This window comes from Triplophysa rosa, linkage group LG8 (genome assembly GCF_024868665.1).
Source record: "Triplophysa rosa linkage group LG8, Trosa_1v2, whole genome shotgun sequence".
NCBI lineage: Eukaryota > Metazoa > Chordata > Actinopteri > Cypriniformes > Nemacheilidae > Triplophysa > Triplophysa rosa.
Window position 1 is genome coordinate 10,244,532 of NC_079897.1, and position 8,840 is coordinate 10,253,371.

General features: G+C 38.9%; 1 long non-coding RNA gene across 1 annotated transcript; it reads left to right on the forward strand.

Moving 5' to 3' along the window:
* The first annotated feature begins 325 nt into the window (after positions 1-325).
* Positions 326-8,407, forward strand: LOC130558061 (uncharacterized). The gene is made up of 4 exons (XR_008963384.1): positions 326-492; positions 698-840; positions 6,179-6,247; positions 6,588-8,407. It is a non-coding gene; the product is annotated as an uncharacterized LOC130558061 (long non-coding RNA).
* The last annotated feature ends 433 nt before the right edge of the window (positions 8,408-8,840 follow it).

Sequence of the window (8,840 nt, forward strand, 5' to 3'; positions counted from 1 at the left end):
TATATTAGTGTCTTATGGTATTGTAGCAAACCCGTTTTGTTTTGTGCTTGCTGTTTCTCATTTTGTACACTAGAGGGCAGTTGGCATTGTTTGCAAAAACAAATATCTGCGTTAGATGCATTTGTTCTTCTTTTAGATTTAATTTCTCTACGTATAAATTTCATAATTTGGGGTTGGTGCCAAGAAAATGTAATTGCATCTGTTTTATATATATATTCTTACCTGTTTTTGAAGGCCTGTTTTGAAGATAATGGTTTCGTTTTAAAATTAGTGACTTTTATTTTGAAAACCACTTCTTCCTACTTTCTGGCTGTGTTGTATTATTTTGCCAAACGAAGAAGCCACTTGATTACGGAATGAATGTGCTAACGGTAAACGGTAAAAGTTTATGGTAAACTAAGGAAATTAAGGCAACAAAGCAGAAACGGCACCTTAACGATATAAACGTCAAAGGCTGAGTTTATTTTTGACAAACCCCCGAGGAGGCACAAGGTTGGTGTTTGTTGCACTTGTGGTGATTATTTGATGATTTGTGTCGCAAAATATGCTAACTCTTTTAACCTCGTGCTTGGTGAATTAGCGGTTTATTGCTTGGTATAATGTTGATTTATCTGAGAAAGTACAGTGATCATTTACCATTCATTGTGGACAGAAGGGGACACAAATGTGATTGCTTTGTTTTCTTTGTTTTTGTCAGTTCTCACGTTGGTTTATGGAGCTGATTTTCTGAAACAGCAATAAATATTAAAACCATCAGTCGAGTCTCTTACCATCTTTAGGAGGGTATGTCACAGATATGACTAAAGATATAAAGCATATTGGGCTGCTGACAGGTCTGAGGTAAGTACTCATGGTTCAGAATATCTGACTTGGAGGTTGGAGTTGAAATGATGACTTGAAATAGGCTGTACACAGAACAACCCTTAGTCAGTATCTTATCTCTTTAGTAACCACTGTGATTTGATTTGGAACCCATTTAGAGCACTGAGTTTGAAAGATCTTAGTCTAAAATGGGATGTTTTCTTAATATGACCCTTGTGCAACATTTTGGTTGCATCCTACTGGCCATAGCAGTAAATTAAACTCCACTCCAACTCCAGTAAATTAAACTAACTTAAAAGTTTACATTGTTCATCAAAAACGAAAATTCATTACAATGGTTTGTATCATAACTTTAAAGAACCACCATCTGTAAACTTTTTATTAAACAAATGTTAGTGTTTTTAATGTTAGAAAACTGAAGTGTGGTAAATGGTGTTACAGTCAATTGCACCAATGTGCAAAATGGGCTTTTTATCTTAATAAATATAACTTTCACTAATAAATAACTACACAATAAAAGGACAAATAAACAGGAGGATCTTTAATGGTGGAAGCATGTGGCCTATGAGCAGCAGGCAACCCCCCAGGTTTGCAGAAATGGTTTGACCCAATTCTTAGGCAGCCAATGATATTGACACGTTTAAACTGGAAACTGGCGTCTGAATTACGTGTATTCTACGTGTACTTGACGTGTATTTAACACGTTAAGTACGTGTTATATACACGTCAAGTACACATGACACGTATGTAAACATGTAAACAACACGTTAAGTACACGTTAAATACACGTTGAGTACGTGTGAAATACACGTTGTTGACGTGTACTTAGCGTGTTAAAATTGACGTATATTTGAACCACTTGGCTTTCCATAGCTCTGGCTCGCTCTCCAGTTTCAGCTCCAACGCGCTCTCGCTCTCTCTCTCCAGTATCTGGACGAGTACAATATTAAAGCGGTTCCAGATAAACAATGACGCTCAAAATTCTCTCTCTCTCCAGTATCTGGACGAGTACAATATTAAAGCGGTTCCAGATAAACAATGACGCTCAGGGGCGGATTTAGTGATTTGGGGGCCCTAGGCAAATCCATGTATGGGGGCCCCAACTATGCACCATTTTACTTTACTGCAACCCTTATTTTTCTTCCTCCTCAAAGCACACAACTTTTCCCCCTCAGTCAAAGTGACAGGGGAAAACTAAGCTTATTAAACACAGATACTGACTAATTAAAAATATATATAATAATGAATTACCAAATGAAACATCTTAACAAAACTGTCATGGCTCTGCCTCACTCAGTCATGTTTTTCTTGGTCCTGTGGCAGAGTCATGACAAAGCCTTTGGTTTTCCAAAACACTCCATGTGTTTTCTTGCGTCTTGTCCTTGGCCCCGCCCCTCTCGTTTCATGTATTGCTTCCCTGCCGTGTCTAATGTTTCCCACCTGCCCTGTGTCATTATCCCTCGTTTGTCTTGCCTTTAAAATGCCCTCATGTTTCTTTGTCCTGTGCTCGTGGATTGTGTGTGTGTACTGTGTACCCTGTACGTGTGTACTTGTGAGTATTACCCTGCCTTTTGTTTTGCCTGGCCTTACCTGACTGTGTTTAGTTTCTTAGTTAGTTTCTGTCCTGCTGTTTTTGCCCCCACGTGGGAAGTCTTTTGTTTCGAGTTTTGTATTATTAGTTCAGTTCCTGTTTTACTCCCCCTCGTGGGTTTTTTCTTTGTTTTGTGTAATAATAAAGTTTTAATATTTAACCCCTTCACTGCTGCCTGCATTTGGGTTCTTCTTCCCGAGCATCGTGACAAAAACACTTATATTAAAGTTCTAAAAACATTTGATGAAATGAAAAGTAATAAGTTATATAAAGCATTAAATTTATTCTATCAAACAGAAAAGTTGAAAATTTTAATATAAGCCTTTTTTATAAGACTTTTTAGCCCATAAGTAACCAGTCTAACTAAATGAGCAAAGCTCATTCACACCCTACGTTCTCTTGTAGTTCACTGAGCTTTGAACGATTCACTGATCTCTTACATTCTGTGTAAACGAATTGGTTCAAAGGAGTCATTTGTTTGCGAGTCGCAATGTGCGTTCATACTGGCGAACTTGCTGTGTACAGAATAACGCTGATTCAACGAGCCAACTTCACAGCTAAAAACATTATGTGTGGGTAATTAAAATTTGTGTGTCCATTAAAAGTATATTATACTTTACTTCTATCTTTGTAGGTCGTTCCTGTAGTGCCGTTACAACTACAGAGCAGGGATTCCAAAACATCTAACAAAAACAGTCAAATTTATGTGTGAAAGTAGTGTGTGTGCACTGAATGAGTGTGGGTAGCTGTAATGTTTCAATAAAGCGACAATGTGTCTTAAAGAGTACATTCCTCGAGATCATAAAAAATACATTTCATGAAGTGTTTAATTTTGCCGTGTTTGAATGTAAGCAATCTGCCAAGTTGTAAATCCGAAGGTGAACGAATAACAAAGTTATTAGCTTATAAAAAAGGTAATCGACTCTGAATCACGCGAACAAGTCATGACCTGTCCGAATCTTTAACCACAATGTATCTACGTCACTAGAAATAATCCCCGCCTAGGACTGACTGCGAAAACTTAACTCTCTCCTCCCCAAACACTGTACTAGCTCGTTCGTGATGTGTGCATCATGTCTAAGAGAAGCTGTGTTCTATGTAGTGAAACTAAGTCAGTCTTATTTTCACTACCAAAGGAAGAACTTCTGAGGAAAAAATGGTTACTATTTATTTTTCAAACGACACCAAAGGAGTATAAACCGAACGTTTTACTTTGCGCGCGTCATTTTACCGAAGATTGCTTCATCAATCTTGGCGCCTTTACTGCAGGATACATTAAACGTCTTTCCTTAAAAGATGTTGCAATACCAACTTTATTTGGACCTGTAAGCTCCACCGAATCACAACCTGTAAGTGTGACTCTTTATTTTTGTCTTTACTTAAAATTAAATTTGTGTGACGTTATCTCATGTCTGTGTTTAGCTAACGTTACCGTTATTTTTGGGGTTGTTACTGTTTGTTTACCTAACGTTAGCTATAAACTCGTTGCGCTAATGTAAGTGTTCAACCATATTAACTCGCAAAGTCTTTATTTCAAGAACTGCGTGGTGTACTATAGTTATAATAACATCTGAAGATACGAACACCGTACACTGTATGCCGTGATAACTAACTGTTACAAGAGAAGTGTCTAAAACAGTCCTTTTTCTTACTGGCATCTGTATAAGGATTAAAGAATGATTCGTCAGACTCGGGCTCGAACTGGTAAGGTAAAATATCGAGCATCTCTCTCTATACACTGTTAATATCCAACCACCTGCAAACCGTAATACAGAGTAATGATAGGCGGTCCATTTGCGACACATGCTGAACGCGTTTGACCAATCACAGCAGACTAGACCATTTGACCAATCACAGCAGACTAGACCATCTGACCAATCACAGCAGACTACACTATCTGACCAATCAGATCAGACTACGCTGGCGGAAAGGCGGAGATTACACAGATGAATCGCGGAACGAATCATTTGAGAGTCAGTCAAGAAGTAAGGTAATAAAAACTGCTTATTATTACGAAATAATAGTATTTTTACATCATGTATGTACATAAACTTGTTGTCGGACACTCCATAAACCAAAATAAGCCCTTAAAAATATTGAGGAATGTACTCTTTAATGTCTCAACTTTATTAACATCAGGTACTTGGCAACGGGCATGAATATGCCGTGACTACATCGACAGATTAGGCTTGCAAAAAAACACATGTACTCCTCTTCTAGTACCAACACATCAACATAACATACTTCACACTCTATTAGGGCTGCAGCTATCGATTATTTTAGTAATCGAGTATTCTACTGATTTTTCCATCGATTAATCAGGTATTCGAATAATAAGTATTTTTCTTTATTAAAGAGCAACTCTAAATATACAAGAGAAAATAAGACAAGTCTCTTAAAATGAGCAACTAATATGTTTCCTTTTAAAAAAATTAACATATTTATTGCTGAAATTGCATACATTAATATCTGTGAAACTAATCCCATTTAGTACATTCTATTGCCATATTACATTCAAAATGCAATATAGGCCTAATACAAATGTATAAATAAGAAACATTAATAAAAAGAAAGAATAATTTCAAAGGTAAACAACTAACTTCAGTTTATGCATGATGCATTTAGTTCATCTAAATTAGTTTTTTTTTTTTTTTTACTATTAAATAGTAATATATTTGTCCACACAAAATACAGAGTTAACCGGACTTTTATTTTGGCAGGTTGTTGGAAGACGCTTATTTTTTAGTGTGTTAGCTTCACTCAGTAAAATGTTCTGAAATAAACTCTCAGAGCAACTCTGGAGATGAAGTTCATGTGTTCATGTCCTCATAAAGCGCAGACAAATTCATGAGCGTCACGCGTGTAGCATGTTAAACTGTGCAGTTCATTCACTCAGACACGCAGAACAGACAGATGACATGTGTAAATAGCAGGATTTGGCATCCACTAGTCCGAATCTAGTTTTATGGATTCAATGCAGCCGGAAAACAAGTTTCACTTGCAAAATAGACTAAAACTAAGTAAAATGATCATTATAAATATACTTTATTATCATAAAAATACCTGATGAGGCTTAAGTAACAGCGATAAAACGATGTCCATAGGCATTTCCTAGATTCTAGAACATGTTATGGTCTTCTTCTGCAGTGCGTATTTGGAGTTTCCTCACGAGAGCACCCTCTGGCTTTCGGATGCAGCAGCATTTTCCCGTACTTCACTCAAAAGCTGTGCATAAATCACGTGATATTTATCGTCGGTTTATCGTGACAGCCCTACTTGTACCTCTGCGGAATTGTGACAGGTCATCCAGACCTTGTTTTTACCATCTTCAGTGAAGGAATTGTTGTTTGGCTGGAATCTGTAAATGAATTTCTGACTGTTCACCTGGCTCCTGAATGTCTGGGCCATTTTCAAGCGTAATGGTTGCAAGTTCATCGGGACTGGTAATTTCTTGATATACCTGAGTCTGTTTATCAGAAGTAGATGCTGCTCTTTTTCCACTGGGTGTAAGCATTAGATGTCGCCAGTTTCGTCGGAGTAATGCTGAAAATAGTCATAGTCGCGTGCAAAGTCTTTAAAAGCCCTTCCACTAAACTGAGGCCCATTGTCCAAAAAAAAAAAAATGTTGGGACATCCCATCGTGCGAACTTGTTCTTTAAACAAGCGCGTGTTGTTTCCCCTGACAAGTCCAAAAGGTGAGCTATATCAATATACCTTGAAAAATAATCCACAACTATCAAATAATGCTGCTTATCCACTTCACAGATATCAGCACCAATTTTCTCCCATGGGCGGTTTGGCAGGGGAGTGGTTAGAAGCGGCTCCTTCCTCTGGGTAGGTCTTGATGCCAGGCAGTCTTTGCAGCTATTAACAAGCAACTGAATTTCTTTACTTAATCCTGGCCACCACACACTACATTTCGCTCTCTCCCTACATTTCACAATGCCTTGGTGACCGCTGAGCAATCTCTGAAGTATGTCTGACCTCATCTTTTGAGGAATTATGATCCTATCATCATAGAGCACAAGGTCCTGGAAAACTGACAGGTGATGACGTGCACCGTAGCATGGTTTCAAAGCTTGAGGGACATTAGCCGCATACCTAGGCCAGCCATCAGCCACAAACGTCTTCACCATTTGTAGTTCATAATCTAGCCCTGTCTCTCGTTTCACAGAGTCCATCTTGGTTTGGGAGAGTGGCCATGCACCGCTGACAGCATTCACAAAAGACTTCACCTCTTGGACTAATTCTGAGACCTCTGCTGAAATGGTGATCTGAGGGTGTCGCGACAGCGTGTCGGCGACCACCAGTTGTTTACCCGGTACATACTGTGCCTCAGGATTGTATCGCATCATTCGCAATAACAGTCTTTGACATCTCAGGGGAACTGCATCAAGATATTTTGCATTGATCAACGGAATGAGTTACAACGGAATGCCCCCCAGACCATAACTGCTGGCATCTGTGCTGACAACTGTGGGCTTTGTGACATCATAGCACGCTAACACAGGAGCTTCAGTGATTACTCGTTTAACGTTATTAAACGCCTCCTCTTGCACATGACCCCAGTACCATATGACATCACGTTTCAACAGCTCGTTGAGAGGTCGGTTGACAAAACTTCCAAACTGTACTGCTTATCTCTGTATACTGTGATGACTCTGAACTGTCCTCTGCAGTGCAATGTACCCCCTGGGCTCTCAAGTTTCACATTTTCATTTTTGAGTTTTGGCTTGTACTTCAGAACAGAGAAGGTTTTCTCAGAAATTACACTTATGTCAGTGCCTGTACCTTGAAATGGAAGTGTGACCATCCATGCTTCATTTACATCATCAATTTGAGTCAACTCATAAAGGAAGTGTGTGACGTTGCTGCCCTCTGGTGATTTGGTGACTTCATGGACTGCTCGGGTTCTACAAACTGCAGCAAAGTGACCCTTTTTTCTGCATTTGCGACATTCAGCACTTTTTTCTGGGCATATTTCCCCTCTTCCATGATTTCTTCTACATCTTTTACATCTCCGTTCTGTTGCCTGCTCAGTTTGATTTCGTTTTGAGCCTATATATGCTGTCTACGTCTTTCACTTTGTAAGAACTCGAGCTGCCGCGTTTTGGACCAGTTGGAGTTTTTGTAATAAGCCTACAGGGAAACCACCTAACAGTGCATTACAGTAATCTAGTCTTGATGTCATGAATGCATGAATGATCTTCTCTGCATCTGCATCTGACAGTGACAGTATATGACATAGTTTAGATATATTCTTAAAATGGAAAAACGCAATTTTACAGGTGTTGGCGACACGGCTCTCAAATGACAGATTACTATCGAATCGAACGCCAAGATTCTTAGCTGACGATGAGGGTTTTATGGAACATCCATCAATAGTTAAACAGTATTCTTGGTTGTTACGTATGGCAGTTTTCGGTCCAATAAGTTGTTTTGTCCGAGTTCAGTAATAAAAAGTTGTTACTCATCCAGTTTTTTATGCATTCCATTATTCGATGGAACTGCTGTGTTTCATGAGGCTTCGAAGAAGTATAAAGTTGAGTATCATCAGCATAACAGTGAAAGCTAACTCCGTGTCGCTTTATTATATCTCCTAGAGCAGTGGTTCCCAAACTTTTTACAATGGCGTACCCCCCCCAGGGATTTAACATCGTTCTGCGTACCCCCTTTCTTACAGTCACAATTGTGGTCTCAAACATTCTTTTATTTGCATTCTAAATACATGTAATTTTCTTTTATCAAACAATAATTGATATATGACTCATATATAAATAAATTACTTACTGCTTAATGAGATGGATGTGCTTGAAATGACTTGCATAACTCTGTGATGTTTGGTTGTATCGGAGAAAGTCTGAGTCTCAAATCATTCTCTATGCAGAGTCTGTGTCGATATTTGTTCTTTATGTGGGCAAGTGCTGAAAACCCACTCTCGCAAAGATACGTTGTGGAGAAGGGCAGTAATGTTTTCAAAGCGCGATCGGCTAAGGCAGGAGACTCTGCATGCAAAGCTATCCAGAAGTCTGTCAGTAATTTTTGTGCGAAGTCACATGCAGTACGTAAAGACGTGCGCTTACGCATGAGTGGATGCATATTTTTTGATTGGATGTCATGAATTTGATCTTTTATGGCACTACGTGACTACTATTTTGCTGTGTGTACACTAGAGGGAGCACGTCTTTATATTTAGCTTGTGAGAAAAACATGCCTGGATGATTGTCAGGTGCGTTATAATTAAGTAAACAGTAGATTTCAGGATTTTGTTCACCTACCCCCTCCGTCACCTGGCGTACCCCAGTTTGGGAACCACTGCACTACACTACACAACACAACAAAGTTTCTTGTCATCCTTCATCTTCTTGTTGTAGCAGCACGGACACTACATAACACAACGCAGACAAAGTGTGCTAACAACAAGATT